Source organism: Antechinus flavipes, chromosome 3 (genome assembly GCF_016432865.1).
Source record: "Antechinus flavipes isolate AdamAnt ecotype Samford, QLD, Australia chromosome 3, AdamAnt_v2, whole genome shotgun sequence".
Classification (NCBI taxonomy): Eukaryota; Metazoa; Chordata; class Mammalia; order Dasyuromorphia; family Dasyuridae; genus Antechinus; species Antechinus flavipes.
In genome coordinates this window covers 485,897,187-485,917,300 of record NC_067400.1, presented here as the reverse complement: position 1 = coordinate 485,917,300, position 20,114 = coordinate 485,897,187, and the positions used below count along the sequence as shown (strand labels likewise).

General features: G+C 33.3%; 1 protein-coding gene across 3 annotated transcripts in view; it reads right to left on the bottom strand.

Annotated features, from left to right (window-relative positions):
• The window catches only part of FAT3 (FAT atypical cadherin 3), a 537,424-nt gene that overhangs the window by 342,962 nt on the left and 174,348 nt on the right, over positions 1-20,114 (bottom strand). The gene's annotated exons all lie outside the window — the stretch shown is intronic.

The following is a 20,114-nucleotide window of genomic DNA, read 5'->3' as shown; positions in this document are numbered from 1 at the left end:
CTAGAAAAATAAAATGGTTGAAGATTGCTTTTTGTCAAGATTATAGGATCATAGATCTATAGATAGAAGGAACCTCACCTAACTAGTCTGACAGTCTCATTGTATAATAAGGAAACTTAAAGCCAGAGAAATTAAGTAACTCGCTCAACTCTGCAAAGGTAGTATAAGAGGGAAAAGGCTAAAAGATTAGATAGAACACCCTTAAAGCTGGTTCATCTATACATCTATGAGAGGCAGCTAGATTTGGTGGAGGGAGAACCAAGAGGGCTTGAAATAGAGTTTGCATTCAGGTCCTGTTTTTGACACATACTGGATGTAGACATAAGACAAATTATTTCTCAGAGCTCTGAGGAACTCTCTAAGACAGTAAGTAACAGAGTGCTGATCTACACAGGCAGGAGTTTCCACACACTTCCACTGCTGCCCTATATATAAAATCATAGTTATAATCTCTATCTGTACAAAGATCTTAGACAAGCACGATGGAAAGACTAAGAATTGAACAAGAGGAGGAGAGCGAGATGGATGGGTTTTGGGAAATGGGGCTACATTTTTAATGACTGCAAACTTCTCCTTCAAACAATACTCAGAAAAAATTATTTAACATCAATATTCTTCTGGTGATGCTAAATGGATGTAAGTTATGTAATATCAACTGGCTTCAAACAATTAAAGATGTGAGACACACAAAGGTCTATCAATGGAAAGGCCTAGGATAATTATGAATAAATTGAAATAGGATATAAACTAAAATTTGCAAATATTTAATTGAATAAAGACTACCACCATAAAGAAATATGGCAGGGAGAAGATGGCCCAGTTATGAAGGAAAAGGAATAACTTATGGCCAGTCTAAGCATTTCACTTGTGATATCAAAAGATACAGAGGTAGATTCTGAGGACATTGGATGGTCCATATGCAGACGGATTGAGATAAACCCTACCAGAGGGAGAACCCACATCAAAAACATCACAGATCCATGCAAATATTAAAGTACTATCTGTAACCTTTACTACCCAAGACTTCCTCTAATGTCTCTTTCATGACTTGGAGAGTTCTCAAAGATTATGTTCTGAGAGGAAATTCTCTGATAGGTTACACCAAACTGACAAGACTTAAGCCTGGATCAGGCAAAAGACAATGTGTGTGTGTGTGTGTGTGTGTGTGTGTGTGTATATGTATATAATATAAAATATCTATTTCATATATGAAATTATATATATATTCACATATATGAAATTATATATACACACATATGAAATTATATATATATACATATATATGAAATTATATATATACATATATGAAATTATATATATATGCATGTGTTTATAGAATGACCCAGTGCAGTTTTAACCTATTATCAGCCAAAACTTCCTCGGATTTGGGAGTCACTCTGAATATTTGTCACCCACTGACCAATACTAGGTAAGGGTAGAAAGGTTCATCATGAGAAAACTAGCTACCAAGCTAGCAACTCACAAAGACCACTGAATAAGTCACAAATTTCCCTGCTAGAAGGAGTATCAAGGGATATCATGAATGTAAATATTAAACTATTTATAGGATCACAGGATTTTAGAGGTGGATGTGACTTTAGAGATCATCTAGTCATAACTTTCATCTTATAGCTCAATAAATTGGGGGGTCAAATAGGCAAATTCCTTACCTAGGATCACCAAGGTAAAAAAAAAATTGACAAAGCTCTTTATCCATGTAAATAAAATGCTATTTGTCATAGCATAGCAATAATGGATTTAATTAGGACAAATTCATTCTGACTTCCTCTGAGTATCTGTTGATTATGTATTAAGGAGAAAGTCAAGAAAAACACTGGATTGGGAGCCAGATGATCTATATTTGCATCTCATTTTTGCTTGTGACTCCATGTGTGATCTTCAGAGTCAGTGAATCTCTCTGATTTTTTCATCCATAAAAATAATAACCAGAGCCAAATGGACTCTAAGATTCTTTGCAGATTTATACTTTATGATTCTAGGATATATATAACTAGGTCTCAATTAATGTGAATAATGAAGTGATCATAGCATTTGAATTTATACTATATATTTCCATTGGGACGAGATTCATTATCATGTTTTACATAATTAAAACTTCAAATAGTGTTAATTTAAATGCATGTGAACCACTTCACAAGGTTAGTTATTTGTATTAATCAAAACCCCTCTAGGCCCTATTCTATTTGTCCTAGGACAGGGCTTCTTAACTAAGTTGTTGTTCAGGTGTTTCCATAGGATTACACTATTTATGTCCTACAGAGGCGTGAAATAAAGTTTCTTCACCATTTTTTTCTTTTTGGCAATCTAATGAAATCTTTTCAATATTTTAGATGACAATGACAATCTAAAAATATTGAAAAGATTCCACACTAGATTGCCAAAAAGATGTGACAGAAACATAATTTAAAAATATAATGTCATATCAAAATAACTACATCTATAATATGTGGGGAATGCTATTAAAATTATAAAACACTGTCAAATAAAAGTACTAATAATGATATATTGAAAATAGTTATGATAATCACGAGGAAAGACAATCTTCTAAAAGAATAAGAGTCACTTCCTATTTGATAAATGGCCAAGAAATATGAACAGGCATCAGAGGAAGAAATTAAGATCATCAGTGGTCTTATGGAAAAATGCTTTAAATCACTATCAAAGAAATGCAAATTAAAACAATTATGAATTACCTTACACCCATTAGACTGGTAAAGGGGGAGAGACAAGGAAAAAGACAAATGCTGAAAGAACATTGAAAAACAGATTCTCTAATACACTGTTGGTAAAGCCACAAAACTAGTACAACAGGAGAAAATTTGGGACTAAGTCCAAACAGTATTAAACTGTATATATATACATATTATATATAGTAATATATATAGTAATAGTGTGTTTACATATATATACACACACACACACACACACACACACACATATATGTAAACACACTACTACTTCACCTGTGCTCCTAAAAGCAAAGAAAAAGGGAAAAGACACACACAATTTATAACACTTCTTTTTGTGGGGGCAAAGAATTGGAAATCATGGGGATACCCATCAATTATGAAATGTCTGAACAAAGTATGGCAGATGCAATGGTATACTATTGTGCTATAAGGAATGATAAAGGGTATGATTTCAGAAAAATCTGGGATTTGAAAATTGTTAAAAAGTACAATGACCAGAACCAGAAGAACAATTTATATCAATATTGTAAAGTTAATCAACTATGAAAGATTCAGTAATATCAATATTGTAAAGATAATCAACTATGAAAGATTTAGTAATTTTGATGAATACAATGATCTACAACAGTTCCAAAGGACTCATGGGGGAAATGCTATCCACCTCTGAATTAAGAATTGATTGAAGCTTTTTTTTTTCTTTTTGGAACATGGCTAATGCAGAAATTTGTTTTGCATGACTTCATATTTGTAATGGGTTTTGTATTTCTTGCTTTCTCAATGGGTAGGAAAAGGGAGAGAATCTGGAACTGAAAATGAAATTGAATGAAAAATAAGAAAGAAAAACTTCCATTGTTTTCATGCTCATAAAAGCAAAAAATATTGTCCAAATTCTTACCTCCCATTTTCTCCCTTAAACCCTCAAAATATATGCCATTAAACCCGATAAGAGCAGAGAATTACAGTGTAAGAGGGCTTGAAAGGACAGTGAAAAGTCATTTAATCCTCCCCCTGCCTTTTAGCATGCCAGATGGCTAGTTTATTTGCTTTAAGGCTAGGATGGTACTTGATGTGCAAACTCCCAGAGCACTTTGCCTACCCAAGACAAATTGATAAAAATGATAAATGAACCATGATTTTTCTTTATGAAAATTTATTAAACTTTAAGCACAGTGTGCATTCTAATGACCTATAGCCTAGGTCAGTTTAATTACTTTCAATTCCATGGAGGCAATTCACTCACTCCAAAGGTGATATTTTTATAAGTTAGTTCAAATGTCAAATGAAAATTTACACTATAGCAATTTTTTCATGGGAACTTCAGGCATAGCTAGATTATTGTAAGGCAAAGGAAAAGAACTATTTACTACATATGATGAGTGAACAGTTCTTGTGTTCCAATAATTGATATTATTAGTGCCCATTCAGTAAACAAATAATTACTAATGAAGGAACAACTGTTAGGTTTGGAGTTAATTAGAGTTAGGGTTAGTTCCTTCCTGAAACTTTTCTACATCTTTCCTCTTTTATACTATGCATATGGAAGAAATATGATAACATTTGACTATACAGATATTAGATAAAAAAATCAAAATCAGTTAACGGACTTAACAAAATTAAAATATCTAAGTGAAACATAAACAGAAAGTAACTTGCTAAAATATTTTTCCTAAAATGTATAGAAAAATATTATTATTGTTGTGTTTTAAATGCTGTTAAACAGAAAATGAGAAGTTCATTTGATTCCTGGAATTTAGTTGAGACCAAAAGGGCTTCTATATAATTCATTATAATCAAATCTGGTTAGTGTATGATGAAAATACGGCAAAACTCAGTTTAAAAATAAGCCAATTTGATAAGTGTCTTTATTTTCTAAGAAGTTTCCTAAACCCCTTTCTAATTGTCTTTTTAAAATCTGCCTGTGGCTGAAAAGTTATATAGCCAAGATTGTCAGAATGGGGTTTAAAAATTAAGAACCACAAATCTTGAAATCTTGTTCTGGTCTGATCTCCTACTGCAAAGAAAATGAAATGGACATCAACACAGTTTAGTGAAAAGACTTAATTTTTCACTATGACAGGAAGGTAAATTAGATAAGAAAAAAAATAAAACATTTACTACATAAACAGTCAAGATGAAACATGATTTTTTAAAGAAACTTTTACAACAAAATTAAATTTGCTTACATGACAGAAGGCAAATTTAAAATTGTCTTGCTTAACTGATGAATCTACTAGAGACATTATATTTTAGCATGGTCCAATGGCAAAGGTTCAATATATTTTCCTTATAATAATCCTAATTCAATAAATGATTTCTAATTTCATTCAAGTTCCCCAATTATGAAATAATTACTAAAGATTATAGCCACTCACTAGCTTAAAAAAGTGACATAAACATTTGTTGTATTTATTTAATATTACTCTCTCCATGTGAAAACTCTAGAAAGTAATCATTTGTAATTAATAGTATTTGTAAATGATGATAGTAATGAGGAAAATGTGTGTGAAATACATGAAAATACTTTAAAACATTTTGCCTACTTTGATAAATTTCCAAGAATCTAAAACAGAGATCATTGAGTTTAAATCACTCATTTTTACAAATGAAGAAGCTGAGGGCCAGAGATCAAATGGTTAGAAAATATATGAACTATAATTCAAACACAGGTTTCCTTATTCCCAAATTCAACTACCACACCCTTGCAAAGGTACCTTGTCCTGTTCATATATCTTATGTTACATAAGAATGGAAACCCCTTCTAAGCAGGAACTGTGATTCTGCTTTTGCATCACTGGGGTGTTTCGTGTAGCCTTGGGTAAATGGCAGTTTCCTTATAAATAACTATTGATTTGACTCAAACCCAGAAATTTTTTTTTTACTTTATAGTCACATATTAATTCACATTTCAAGTACATTTAATCTTAATTTGGAAAAAAATGGAAGTTTACAAAATTTAATGTGCATTTCAGGGAGCATCAAGAAGTCAGGAAGGAAGTCATTTCAAAATGACAGAAAACTGTTAAGGACAAGAACAGAAGACTAAAAACAGCATCAATTCTAAGAGTTAAAACAGAAACATGTTCGGTTCTCTAGAGAAGTCACACTTTTAACTAAGATATTTTCAGGTTTGTGGCTTCTAAACTGAACAAAGGAAAAAGACTGCAGTGTTTTCTTTTGTGAGCTGAAAAACATGACACAATGAGCAATGAGATAATAAGAACACCCTGATTTATGAAGCATGAAAAATGCCAGTCAAGAGGAGTTTTTATGTAATCTATAATCACCTTGTAGAAAGACACCTCATTCCCCTCTCTACATATCTCTCCCTCCCTTCCCATATTTCCAAGGATAGAAGGAAAACTAGCAACTAGAAAAATTGTTATTTTTTAAAAAGTCTTAGAGAAGATTCCTCATCCATAAAATGAGACTCTTGGACCAACTGACCTCAAAGGTCCTTCCTGGCTCCCAAATCTTAAAATTCTATGATTTTAAATTATAATAGTTTATTCTGTCCTAATGATTAAAATAAAAGAATTATTCCAAGCTGTGGAAAAATATATGGCCCAGCTGATCCACCCAAGTAATGAAAATATTATTAGATAACTAGCAGTGCAAAGAAGGAAAAAAAAGCATCCCTTAGCACAAAAACATAGCATCTTGTCTTTTTGCTGTTTGGTACAGAAGAAGAAAGTCCTGAACTAGGAATCAAAAAAATCATGGTCGTACTCCCAGTCCTACCCATAATTAGTCACATAACTCTACCTATACACCATCCCTTAAAGTTTTTCTTAGTTTCCTCCCATGGAAAATAAACAATGTGATGTGTGTGTCTATGTGATTTCTGTGGCCTCTTCAAGAACTAAAATTCTAGGATTCTGTGATTCTTATTCATTTGTGAAATTTATTGACTTTTTCCAAATTTGACTGCATTTTTGAGTTTGAACCACATGGTATGTCCAAAATGATCTGGGCTAATTTTCCCATTTTATCCCTGAGGTAAGATGAGCACTTAAGTAGGAAATTAGTAGGAATTTCACTACAAAACCATCTAAGACCTGAAAAAAACTGGCAAGAGTGTGAATTAAAATTCATTGTTTCCTTCAGGACAGAAGAATGCAATAATTCAAAGTAGTAAATTATCACTTTGAAATTAACACCCCAATACAAGAAATAAGAAATCAAATTTATGGTCTAAATCCATCATTTTTTATATCTCCATCATCTGCTTTATTTATGCTTCTTTGCTATCCACCCAAATAATTTTTCCTTGCTTCTGGCAAAGCCACATAACCAGCTGCGCCCCTGGAACTGCACCTAGGCACAATTGCCACATTCCATTATCTAGACTGTACTTCAGCTAATAAGATTAGAGAAGAATGGAAATGTGGAATACTTGGTGCCACAAACTGTGGCCCAAGAAATACCTTGAGTAGCTACTTATGGTTACCTGTCTTCAGGAATTCTAACTCCACATGGTTAACTCACTCATTCTTTCCTTCTGTCATAAAGTACACAGCTTCCATCACAATCACCCACCTGAGGCCCAGATTTTTTCCCCAATTTGACAACTGTGAAGGTCTGGTCACTCCTAATCATTGTATTGCCTCAAATTCTTCTATGATCTATAAAATGAAGTCACCAAGCTGATCAAGCTGTGCAAACTGCTTTCCAAGGTACTGAAAGAACATGTGGATATGATTGGGGAACCACCAATGGCAATTTCTTATGAACTCATGAAGAACAAAATATGTATGGTAGGACTAGAGTGGGAAAATTGTAGTCAGAATTTTCAAAACAGGTCGATTTTTAAAAATTAGAGGCCAGTTAACTATAAAAATATGGTTTCAGTTCTTTTCAAATTTTCTAGAATGTCTGACAAAAGGGATAGTTTGTAAGTATATATAAAGGGAACATTCCTTAATCTCATTTCCTTTTTAGACATGGTTAAAAATCTAGTAAATCATAGAATTAACATATATTAAGCATATATGAATTATAGAAAAGCATTCCCAAAGTCTAGTGGGGAGGTTTAAACCAGATAATACTATAGTTAGGTGAATTTGGAACTGGTTAAAAGACCAAGATAACAATATTATAATTAACTGGCTTGATATTCACTTAGACGTGGAACTCTATCATAGGACCTATGCTATTCAACGTTATTATCAAGTACTTGGATAAAGGTTTAAATCAAACATTTGTTACATTTGGAGATGACACAAATATAAGCTATAACAAATATCATAAATGGAAGAATTAGACTTTAAATAATATCTCCACAATCTGGGATGACAGATTCAGTCTAATGAAACAAGTTTTAAGTAGGAATACATATAAAGTCCTAAATTTTCATTAAAAAAATTAACTGTATAAAGATCAGAAGAAATGTATCTATACCAACAGCTCTCAAAATGTGTTCTATGAATCCTAGAGTACCTCTAAGATGCTTTCAAAGATTCCACAATATAAAAATTATTTTCAAAATAATGCTAAGAAATTATTTACCTATTAATCTTCCTTTTTTAAGTATATGCCTATGTAAGGCTAGATTTTCTTCATCTACTTCAACCAAAACAATATATCACAACAGACTGAATAAAGGAGTCCAACAGATTGGATGAAAGTATAAAAATCCAGCTAAAGTGAAAAGCATTTGCAGAAATATATAAAACAATGTTCTTACCATTATTTTTGGTTTTGGGGGATGAATACAATTATTTTCACTAAAATGTACTAAAGTTAACCTTCAATGAGCTTATTAATAGAATTTTGAATAGAATTAAATATTTTAAATGTATCCATTTTGGTTTTTAAATAAAGCTAAATAATGATTGATATTTCAATATTTTAATCTATATGTAGATACTCATATAAGCAAAAGCTCTTTGCTATTTTCAATAATTTAAGGTATAAAGTAATAATACCAAGAAAAAATTTTGAGAATGGCTAGGATAGATAATTTATATCAAAAAGGGCTTAGATTTTGACAATTGTGATGAATGTTTTCTCTTGGACTTCTGGCTTTCCTTTTCTCATTTTGGACTAATTGAGAAGTTAGAAGTGTGTGGATATGCCTTTGCGTCTTAGGACACAATATTTTGGTAGAGGATTATAAGTGCTTTGAGGCAAGGATACATCATATTTTATTCTCATATGCTCAGCACTAGCTCAGTGCTAGTAGGCAATTAATAAATGTTAACTTGTATAGGCTTTGGGAAATAAAGATTTTAAAACACTGAGGTATCCATACCAAAGAGCTATTTAGAGACTATATAGTAAAATCCTATGAATCTCTACCTACTTGAGATAGGAATGGAAATAGACAACAATATTTAACTGGTGGTACCAAAGATCTGAAAATGAAATAACCAAAAGAAGGTTATTGAGTGAATAAATGTGTGTGTGTGTGTGTGTGTGTGTGTGTAAGAAAGAGAGGGAGGGTGATAGGGGAAAGTATTTAACCATAGTTCCTCCTCAATGTACCAATTAAGACACAGGACAGAATTTTGTGTTAGTAGAGGAATTATCTACACAAATAAAATAAGAACTCTCTTAAATACCTAAATATTACAATTTTTGTTGAGGTTAACATAATTTATTTACTGTCATTTATCACCAGCAGCACTATAATCAAAACTTATTGTGGATATGACACTGATTAGACTTTGCAGCCTAGCTTTTCAAATTTTGAATTTTTTTCCCAAATGTTTTTTTTCAAACGTTGAAATGATGTCACTCCCCTAATATTAAAGAAGCTGTACAAGTCTTTTTATTTCTTCTATCATAAAATATAAATTGATCTGTTTAGCAATGAAACAACTGTACAATCTGGGTCTATTTCTGTAGATTAACTTCATAGTATCTCCTCCCTTACCCTTCTTTCACAATCCAGCCACAAAGTCCTATTGATTGTTCTATATACATATCACTCTCTCTCTCACACACCTGTAGCTTTAAATGGGTTACCCCCTTGCCTAGAATGTTCTCCTCCTTCCCCAAGTTTCATTTAAGTACTACATTCAAATATGCCTTTCCCTATTCCCTCAGTTGTACTGCCTTCTTCCTTTCACTAAATTATTTTGTACTTTTCATTTTTTGTTTATTTGTATACATGTTATTTCTTCCTGTAGAAGTATGGTTCTTAAGGTAAAGGGCACAGGCACACAGCAAACACTTAATAAATGTTTTCCTGCCCTTGTACTACCAGTGCCTGGTACACTGTAGGAGAAGGGAACACATATTTAAGTGCCTACTATAAGTGAGACACTATGGTAAGCACTTTATAGATATTATTATTATTATCTCCTTTGATCCTCACAACAATCTTTTGAAGTAAGATGCTATTATTATACCCATTTTACAGTTGAAAAATGTCTGTTGAGTTGAAACCATTCCACAGATTTGTTTTTCTTAAGATAATGATCATTAAAATAGCAAAGAGAAAAGGCTACATGACAATAAAGTTGACATTCCCCTCACAAGAAAGGCAATTCCATCCTTCACTAGCCAGGCTCTGCACACTTCAAATTGCTATGAGAATACACAACTGTGAAATGATGAAGCGTGAAAATATGTCATCCTCCCATGACCATAATCACAGTATAGAAAAAAAGATACCTTTTGTCCCTTTCTCATTGAGAATGTATTCACATGTATGCAAAGGTCAACGCTGAATTTAAATAACCCAATGTGATAAATCTGCATGAGTCTGATTTGTTCTATTGGACTCACTGGATTAAATGAACAATTTAGTGGTCCACAGGACAAGGCATCCTTTCATAGCTGAAAGAGCTAGAGGGTGATTTACTGTTTGATTCCTATTCCTGCACTCCATTATCTGCTTTGTGTCTGTCCTTACAGGTATCAGCTTAGCATCTAAAGCCCATTTCTACCCCTTTATGGAAATTTAGATGCATGTTAGGAAAAGCTCAATCTAGTTAAAGAGAAATTTTAAAAAGTACATATATATACATATATAATAAGCATATATATATATACATATATGTGTGTGTGTGTGTGTGTATATATGTGTATATGTATGTATATAAAATAACAGACTGAAGACAGGACCCCATGCAGACATACAAAAATTAATTGATATGATGCTGACTTGTAATTCATGGCAAGTGAAGCATAACTTAAAAGTTTACCTTTTTGATACCTCAGGGAAAATGTTTTCTAAGCAAATTAATAATATAAACGAGATTTTAAGGGGATAACATTCAGCTTACTTACAAATTAGACTGTTTCCAAAATCATCCTATGAGCCCTATTACTGCTGTACCTCCCAAACTAGAACCCCAGGAATCATGTTTCTGAGGAACTCTGCCATTGAACTCCAATTCCCACTCTGAAACTCTGAATAGCTTTTGTGTGTGTGTGTGTGTGTGTGTGTGCCAAAAAAGCTTTCTCTCATTACCTCCAGAAAAGGTATGTCAATTGACTGCTCCATTGTTCCTATCAACTACATGGTGACTTCCTTGACTGAAAGACAATTCATTGGTCATTACCCTCCAAGGTATTATCTTTCTCTATTAAAATGTAACTTTTTTATATGCCCCATGTCCTCCCATTAAGATGTAAGTTCTTAAAGATAAAAATAGTCACAATTTTATATTTGTATTCCCAGCATGTAGCACAGTGATTGGTACATAGTGATTGATTAATGTTTATTGCATTCTCCTTCTTTTATTTATTCATCTATTTGCTTTAAGATAGCTTGAAATAAGCATCCAGGTGATTTAAAGGATAGAGTGCTGGGTCTGAAATCTGGAAGACCAATTCAAATATAACCTTATACACTATTTTTTAAACCAACTGTATGATTCTAAACAAGTAACTTAACCTGTTTGCCTCAGTTTCCTTGTCTGTAAAACGAGCAGGAGAATGGTAGAAAACTATTCCAATATCTTTGCTAAGGAAATCCCCAAAAAGGGATCATGGAGAGTAGTATACAACTGAAAACAAGAAACCTGTTTTTCTTTTAAGAGACTTTTCTTGAAGAAGAGTAAACTTCCCCAAAGACATTGTTATTTCAAGAACCAATGGAATTTTGTGACAGAAAAACTGGTTTAAATATCACTCAGATGTACGCCCACCTAATCATTTACAAAGCTCTGTATTTTGAACATTTTTGAAGCTGTTCTTTCAATTGTAAAATGAAAATAAAAATATCTATTTTAGAGGGTGAGACTCAAACAAGATAATGTATATTGTTTGTAATTATAAAGTGTTATACATATTAGTTATATTATGAAGTATTATATAAAAGAATTAGATGAAACAAGTTATTTTTGTTAGTATTACACAGAGAAATAGTGTAGCATGACCTATCCTGTATTCAGGAATATCATATCGAATAAGCAAAAGCAACTCACATAATTTCTCAGTTCCCCCAGAAAACTATCTAAAACCATCAGATGCAGACAAATTGCCTAACTCTATAGTACTTATTTTTTTTATACAAGGAGTTCTCCTACTCTGAGGAAATCATAGGTGTGACAGATTCTAATCACCCTTCATATATAAAGACATACATATATATACATTCATGAACAGATAGACTTAAAAAATACTTATATATTTATACTTATATATCATCATCTCAAAGAAAGAAAAATATTCTTTTTAGCATATCTTATTTTCACATGACATGTCCATTTTTTAAAAAAAAAATTATCTATGATACAATTATTATGGACATTAATGAAGCAGCTATTCCAAACCCCAAAGGATCTTCCCACCACAAGGTCTGTCCTCTAAGAGTTATGCAGTTCAGTCTGGCTGACCAATGGGAGGTTATCTTTTCTTCACCTGGGATGAATAGCAAGTCTCCTGGCAATTCTTTAAAACAAGTGAAAAACAGCTCCTTGAAATTTATCCTTCCTCTCAGATCACAAGGTTATTCCTCTATTACTAACCAAGTCAAGTAGGCTTGGGCCTGGGGGAGGGAATGCCGCATAGGTGTAATTCACCTGCTAAGCATGGAAATAATTATTTTGGCTCAGAATAGATCTTAGAAGCTTAAGCAGTTTTTTTGGTTGGAGGAAGGAGGGGGATAAAGGGATAGAAGATGAAGAAAGAGGAAAGGAACAGCAGGAGACAGAAATTTTACATAGTTTTACAAGAAAAATCTCCATGTCATTACATGAACTTTCTGAGTTTGAAAAAAATATTGCCTTTAGGTATAAAATAGTAACTCATAAGAAGGGTGGGGGAATCGGCTCCTGCATAGGTCATTGGCTATATGCTGAAAACTGGACAAAAAATTGACATTCTTTGCATTCAACATTTTAATCTTTATTTCTTATAAAGCACTGTGCAAAGAACTATATATTTTAGTTCTACTACAGTAGAAAAAATTTTAAAAAATGGTTTACTAAAGTTAACACCCACTTGGGGAGGGAAGAACAGCAGGGGAGGAACAGAAGAATTTATAAATCCTTACTAAATCTGCTGGATAGCTAAGTCCTTGCCTTCATTAGTGGAAAATGTTATGTTAACAAAAAAATGTGATACCTAGGATAAAACTTCAAGTGAGACTGTGAAGTTTTCTAATGGCTAATTGCTTTCAGGTTACAAACTATAAAATATGAATGAAAGTGGCTCAACTTTTAGGGCCCCAGGACAATAGTAAAAATTCATCAATGCAAGGTTCCCCAGAATCACAACCCCATTTTCAGGTTGGTAGAGCCCTTTGACTTATTCTGTTATATGGAAGGCTGAAATGCAGAATGAACTCTTTCTGAAACACACATGTTCTCATATTAACAAACATGTTCTTAAATCATCTCACAAGATTTAGCTTCTATCACTATAAAAACAAACAAAAAAAACTTTTTCTCCAAATTTGGAAAAGTTAATAGCCAGGATCATGGTACAACAAAGTACAATATCCAGGAACATGGTACAACTTAAAAAGTGTATGTAGAATTGGGGGCAGTTACTTGGAGTAGTAGATAGAGAACTAGCTCTGAAGTCAGGAGAACCTGAGTTCAAATCTGGCCTCAGACATTTAATACTTCCTAGCTGTGTGATCCTGGGAAAGTCACTTAACCCCAATGGCCTCAGGGAAAAAAAAGTACATGTAGAATTAAGATGAAAAACATTTATGATTTAACAAAAAAATGAATAATTATTTCCCCAAGAATGTTTTATTACCTGTCAGAGGGACTGAAAATAAAACTGCTTTTTCTTCTTTAAATGGATAAGAAAAATTCAAAATGAGATCACTATACATGGAAACACTAGTACTAAGAATTTTTGAAGTCTTCATGGTCACTGATATCTTTTACCATCATTTTTAGAAGAGAGGCAATGAATTGCACAGCAGATAGAGTGCTGGGTCTAGAATAAGACTCATCTTTCCGAGTTCAAATCTGACCTCAGACACTTATTAGCTCTGTAACCTGGCTTGGCTCAGAAAAGGAAGTGGTCAACCACTCTTTCTTTGTCAAGCAAGTCTCCGAAAAGGGGTCACAGATATTTGGAGACAAGAAACAAGTGACCTATTAGAATTAGGATTGGGTAATTTGAAATATAGCATTAGGAGCAAGTTATTGGTTCATGAACTACCTTCCAGACTCAATTAAAAGAGTAATTCTTTTATATAAAAATAAATCCTGTTACCTTTTCTTTTTTGTTGAGGAAATTGGCGTTAAATGACTTGCCCAGGGTCACACAACTAGGAAGTGTTAAGTGTCTGAGACCAGGTTTGAACTCAGGTCCTCCTGACATCAGAGCTGGGACTCTATCCACTGCACCACCTAGCTGTCCTATTGTTGCCTTTCTTTGTAGAGCTGATTAATGTGAAAAATGAATCTCCTAAAGTGATTATATTTCTTCAAATATGTACTTTTTAAAGTTATAAGTATGAAAAATATAGTAAGTGGTCCTGGTTCTGTGGAAATATGAAGTGTGATCATTTCAGGGAATTCATTATTCCCATTTACTGGGAGACCTAGCAGTAAATTGAGGGTTTAGCATAGTTGTCTGGTACACAGCATTTAATTTATGTAATTTAATTTAATAAATGCTAGTTGTTGATAGACTGACATTCTATTTGAGGCCTTTTTTGATCTTCCTAATTACGGGAACCCTACCCTCCAAAAATCACCTTGTATTTACTTTGTATGTGCGTTCTATCATTCAGAAGATCATAGAATTATTCTTTTCATGTACACATCTTCCCCAGTAAAATATGAGCATTTTGAAGGAAACAAGTATTATTTCATTTTTGTCTCTGTACTTCTAGCAATGCATGGCACAAATCAGATGCTTAATAAAAAGTTGTTTAATGAATGATTGATTAGAAAAGGAAGTGGACCAACTATGCAGCATGAGTGAATGCTAAGAGAAAGATCACTTAGAAGCTGTACTTATATCCAAAAAGTGTTGTTGTTTTTCTTTTAAAGCAGAGGAAAGGTCTCAAGACATTGAATAAATTCTTCATGTAAAGATCTTGTTAAAAATTTCCCAAGAGATGAAGGCCTGGATGGAAATCTACTGAAGTATCAACAGTTGAAAGGGTTTGTAAACTACAACAGGGAAAGGAACATCTCTACTAATGAGATTGAAAATCCACTTAAGTAACAACAAAAGAACATAGGTTTTTATAACATAACAGAGGCCAAAGTTCTAGTGGCTCAATGGGCAGAACACTGGATCTGTTGTCAGGAAGACCTGAGTTCAAATACAACCTCAAACATTCAGTTACTATCTGATCTTAAGCAAGTCATGTAATCTTGGTCTGCCTGGGTTCCTTATCTAAAAAGTGGGGAAAATAGCAGTATTTATCTCACAGGATTGTTGTGAAAATCAAATGAGATAATTGTAAAGCACATTGCAAAGTCTGAATTTCTAAGTGGTAGCTATTAAATTTAGTTTAGTACTAAGTATTTGTGTTGATTCAGTGCCTAGCAAATAGGAAAAATAAATATTTATTGACAGATTATTTCACAAAAATTTATTTACCAAGGCAGCTTTCAAAAACAAGTGTTCCATCTTTACCTAAAGGGCAACCATCTGATTCTGCAGATTTTTCTGTGTTCACTGAAACTCAGATTAGTAGAAGTTATTTTCTACCTGCAGCCCAAATTCTCCCTATTGAAGCTTGGAATTTCTTTTTATTCATTCCACTTTCAAAACAAAGGAGTGGGTGAACAAGCACTGGGAAGGATCTGAATAGCACTGCATATAAGAAGCTCAGGTAAAAAGATCGTGGCACCTTTGGAAATATATGGGATATTTCAAACCAGGCATTATGAAATAAACTGGTCCTTGACCACATAAGCACGTTAGGTATATTGTTGCATATATCTGTCTTAAGTTGAATGGACTAATGGCCTCTGCGCTTTATCTCAATTCTGAGTTTCTGTGATTCTGTCATACATACCCTGCTTCTTTTTCCTGGAAAGCCATTACTTTTTAATATTCCAAAGTGGCTAATTTGCTTCCAATTTTCTCACATTTCCAAGGAAGCTCAACAACACAGGAGTGGATTGAGGGGTTCCCTTTTGTTCTTATCTTAGTTTTTTTTTTTGCATAATTTTTTTCCTTTGTCTTTCAGAACAGCTGAGGATTTTTAACCTAAGTGGTATCTGTACCTCAAGAGGTTAAAGCAGGCTATAAAAGCCACCAATTCACCTTAGTCGTGCAGTGCTAGATTCATATGTGCTAGGTGCTAAGGTTGTAAAGACAGGAATGAAAAATTCCTACCCCTCTTTGTGTGTACATGTATATATGTACAATATATTCCATATTTCATCATACATGTGCATTTATACACATGTGTGTGCACATGCCTTATAAGTATAAAGGGGCACTATAAAGTAAGTGTTATTTTATAATAAAATACAGGCAAATTCCTGCTTTAACACAATTTGTAGTAAAAAAGAATAATAAGAAAAAAAAATAACCTGTATAACCTGTATATAATGCTTACTATGTGCCAGAATCTATATTAAACTCTTTACAATTATTATTTCATTTGCTCTTCATAATAACTCTGGAGTCAGGTAGTATTATTATCCCCATTTTACAATTTGAAAAAATGAGATGAACAAAAATTAAAGGCTGGGGACCAAATCTGACTCAAGACCCAGGATTCTATTCACTGTATCCCCTGGTTGTCGCTTAGTCATTAAAAAGGCTTGTCCAACTCTTCATGTCCCTATCAACCATCTTGTCCATGGAGTTTTCTAAGCAAAGATCCTGGAGGAGCTTGCCATTTCCTTCTGTGCCACCTAGCTGCCTCTAATTTCCATACAATTTAGTGGTTATAGAATTAAATAAACATTTATAAAGTACATACTCAGTAAAAAGTACTGGAAGTGCAAGAAAGCTCCATGTGACATATAATCTAAACTCTCAATGAGTTTACATTCTTACTGAGGGAAAACATATGTATGATAATATAAAGAATGGAGGCAAATGCAAAGGTGAGAAGAACAGGCAAAATCTTTTAAGAAATCCCAGGAGAACATGGAAACTGAGTGGATGCCCATCAGTTAGAGAATAGTTGAATAAGTTATGTTATATGAATGTTATGGAATATTATTGCTCTGTAAGTAATGATCAGCAAGCTGATTTAAGAAAAGCCTGGAAAGACTTACATGAACTGATGCTGAGTGAAGTGAGCAGAACCAGGAGAACATTGTACAGATCAATAACAAGACTATGTGATGATCAAGTATGATAGACTTGGCTCTTTTCAGCAATAAGATGAGGCAAGGTAATTCCAATTCATTTGTGAGGGAAAGAGCCATTCACATCAAGAGAGAGAGATAGGGAGACTGAACGTGGACCAAGCATCATATTTTCACTTTTATTGTTGTTTGTATTTTTTCATTTTTCTCATGTATTTTTTCTTCATCTTTTAATCTGATCTTTCTTGTGCATATGGAAATATTTTTAGAAGAATTTCACATTTAACCTATATTGCATATTTGCTGTCTATGAAATGGGGTGGGAATAGAGGGAAAGAAGAATTTGGAACACAAGGTTTTGAAAAGGTGAATGTTGAAAACTGTCTTTGTATGTATTTAGAAAAATAAAAAGCTGTTTTTAAAAAAAGTATTTATAAACAAACAAGAAATTCCAAAAGAGCTCATTTTAACTTAAGTGTGGGTGGGGAAGGGATGAATTTGGAAAAAAAAAAATCTTTATGGTGAAAGTACTATTGTGATGGTGAAGAAAAAAATGGTAATAACTGGGGAGTGGAGACCACATTTAACACAGGATGAAAAAAGGTAGCAGTCCAGTTTGATTGTAATATAGAATACATTAAAGGTGACAATAGAGGAAGACTGGAAAAGTTGACTGAAGGTAGAGAGTGAAGCTCTTAAATTCCAAAATCAGAGCTTTTGTTTTATTTCCTGGACCAAGGTGAACTATTAACACTTAGTAGTATGTAGTAGCTTAGGGAATAGCAGGATAATCATGGCATTGCAACAGGGGAGTTTTCTTGGGGCAGTGGTGTGATCAATGACAATGAGATAGGACCTTGAAATATCAATAATGAGGCTCTTGTAATAATCTAGGTGAGAAAAGATAGTGGCTTGAACTTGAGTGGTCTGCATGAGTAGAGAAGACAGATTTGAGAAATATTAAGAAGATAAAATCATTTAAATTTGGCATGTAGGGTGAGGAAAAGGAAAGACACAAAGATGACTGACATAAGTCTAGTAAAATGAAGTATGCCATGGAACTCCAGTTCAATGAAGAGAATTAAAAAGGTTAGGAGGAATAACAATTCTAGAAAGTTAAGGTATTAATTGTCTTTTAGATATCTTCAGTTTCAGTACTAGTATGAGCTACATGGAGATAGTTAAAAAGTGGCTTGTAAATAAAGGAAGGAAGACTTGGGAATAATTAGTGGATGAGTTATAGGTTATAATGACAAGGGTCAAGAGGGATTGGTGTAATAGTCAAATGACAATGAATGCCAAAGGAGACATTACTGAATTGTGGCAGAGCACAAATATCTAAAACAGTTCTTGGTGAATCAGCAGTATATGCTACAGGTTGTAGACATCAACTAAACAAAAAAAAGTTTTCCAGGTCTAGTAAAGTCTTCTTATCATTAGCAATTTTTGAAGATAACAAAATTCCAGTACATTTAAAGAATATAGAGTGCCTTGGGAGTTTGCTTTAATGTAATAGAATGTGACATTTATGTATAATGGACTGCAGTTTAATATTTCAACTTAAGCAAAACCTGAGCAAGAGAAATGATATCATCTACTGAGGACTCCAATAACACTCATTAAGAATACTGAACGCATGCACACTCCAAGGAATGCCTTATTCTTGTTCTCTATCTCATGTTGATTCATTTATCTGGAATATGATAATATTACCTGCTTTACATTACAGTAAAAGCTTGATTAACCCAAACCCAACAAAACAGAATATTCATTAGTTTGGTTCTCTCTTCCTCCCTCCCTCCTTTCCTTCTTCCATCTCTCCCTTTCTTCTTTCCCCCTCCCTATGTCTGTCTGTCTGTCTGTCTGTCTGTCTCTCTCTCTCTTTCTCTCTCTCTCTCTCTCTCTCTCTCTCTGCGTCTCTCTGTCTCTCTCTCTTTCTCTGTCTCTGTGTGTCTGGCTGCCTTTCTCTCAAAATGAGAACTGAAAGAAAATATCTGATAACAGGGAATTATTTACAAATCAAATTGCACAATACATCTTGGATTCAATTCACAGTCAGCTCAGTCACCTCTACCTCAATATCTCCATCCATAGTCCTATACAAAAATCATTGATGTCTGGAATGATAATCCTTAGGCACAACTAGTACATCATTCATCAGAGTCAATTTTGATTATATCTACTTATTTACCCAGTACTCATTATGACAGAAAAGATAAGCATTACATTTCTGAAATATTTTCAACAAGGAGAGTGGTGACAGAAAAGTTTATCTAGCTAATACTCAATTTGGCAGAACACTGAAATAGCAAGACTATTCTCTCTGACTTGATCTTTCTAGTAAATTATGTTTATTCTGTATTATTACCTAATGGCAGATATTGAAAGGTAGTTATGCTTACAAATAAGTCATTGAGAGGTAGAACAGGATTCATGCACATGTAAGTGCACACACAAACACACATACACACAGAAAATCTGAATCTTCAAGATTCAGTGGATAGGACAGTTCTGATTAAAGTTGAGCATTAGAGAATCTGATACAGAAAGGAATGACCAGTCAATCTCACCTAGAAACTCTAAGGATGAAGTCCTATTACTGATTAAATTAACTGATTAAGGAAATAGGCAATAGGCTTTCTAAACTTTGGCTGTTATTAACTACAGTGATTCTGATACTACCTCTGAGTTTTAAATTGAAAAGAAAGATCTCCATCCCATTAGTTCACTTGACTTTGTCAACTGAAATTAGAGCCAA